Raw genomic sequence first — 1,180 nt, 5'->3', positions numbered from 1 at the left:
CCCCAGCTGCCTTAGCACGTGCTGTCCCCAGCCTGGAGCTGGTGTCCTGCAAGTGCTGGGGTCGGAGGCTCGCACAGCCAGGTCACATGGGTCGCCGGGACAGTCCTTGCTTCCAGCCAGCCTGGAGCCTCGGGTGGGAAGGGAGGCCCTGGCTGAGGGGCTCCCGTGAGCGGGGGCAGCGGCTGGCCCGCCCTCTGCACTGCAGAACGTGGTAGACGCCGGGAGGCTTCTGTCAGCCCACATTGATGACCTCGCAGTCGCCGCGGGTCACTCGTCTGCTTCCTGGGGACTGGGCCCAGTGCTTGGGGTCGGCTGGGCTCATCTGGGGCTCAGGACCCCCTCCCAGTGCACATGGTGGGACAGGATCCAGCTCCTTGCAGCCGTGTGACCGAGGGCCCCACTTCCTGGCTGGCTGGTGGCCGGGGACCACGGGCCGCTCCTCAAGGCCACTGTGGGTCTGGACCACGTGGCCCCTCACATGACAGCTTATTTTGTTTACAAGGCCTGCGGGACAGGCTTGTGTCTCTGACTTTCAGCATCTCTGCTCTCTACACTTTCACTGATGAGCTCACCTAACTAGGTCAGGCCCACCAAGATAATCTCTGTTGATGAATTGAAAGTCATCTGATTAAGGCCCTTAGTTACACCAGCCAAGGCCACATGATGCAGGAGCGGCAGAAGCGACAGCCAGCACACCGCCAGGTCTGCCGCACCCGACGGTCACAGGGATCTGGGGGCGGGCACAGCGCAGCCTGCAGCCCTGCCTGCCAGACTGGCCTTCCTGGCCTGCAGGGGCTAGGAGGGGAGGGAGTGGCACAGGGGTCTGTCCAGTGAGGTGGCTCAGGAGATGCCGTCTCAACCCGCAGGTCTGGTGTGGGACTGACCGGCTCCAGCCAGACCATGTTCTACGCAGAGGTGACGGATTCCCAGCGGAGCGGCCTGGGGGGGGGCCTGGCAGAGGAGGGCGAGCTCATCGAGGTGGTGCACCTGCCCCTGGATGGTGCCCGGGCCTTCGCAGATGACCCGGACATCCCCAAGACCCTCGGCGTCATCTTTGGCATCTCATGGTTCCTCAGCTGTGTGGCCCCTGGGCTGGGTCCCCGGTGAGACCCCAGGGGGTCGAGGCAAGGTCGTCCTGGCCACCTGCCCTGCAGATCAAATAAAGGCTTGTGTAACTCCA

At 64.3% G+C, this 1,180-nt stretch overlaps 1 long non-coding RNA gene across 1 annotated transcript; it reads left to right on the top strand.

Annotated features, from left to right (window-relative positions):
• The first annotated feature begins 29 nt into the window (after positions 1 to 29).
• LOC120227037 lies at positions 30 to 1,180 on the top strand. Its single transcript, XR_005527154.1, has 2 exons — positions 30 to 702; positions 867 to 1,180. It is a non-coding gene; the product is annotated as an uncharacterized LOC120227037 (long non-coding RNA).

Source organism: Hyaena hyaena, unplaced genomic scaffold, assembly GCF_003009895.1.
Source record: "Hyaena hyaena isolate Hyena2069 unplaced genomic scaffold, ASM300989v1 scaffold_1957, whole genome shotgun sequence".
In the NCBI taxonomy this organism is placed as follows: domain Eukaryota; kingdom Metazoa; phylum Chordata; class Mammalia; order Carnivora; family Hyaenidae; genus Hyaena; species Hyaena hyaena.
This window is presented reverse-complemented; position numbering and strand designations above follow the sequence as displayed.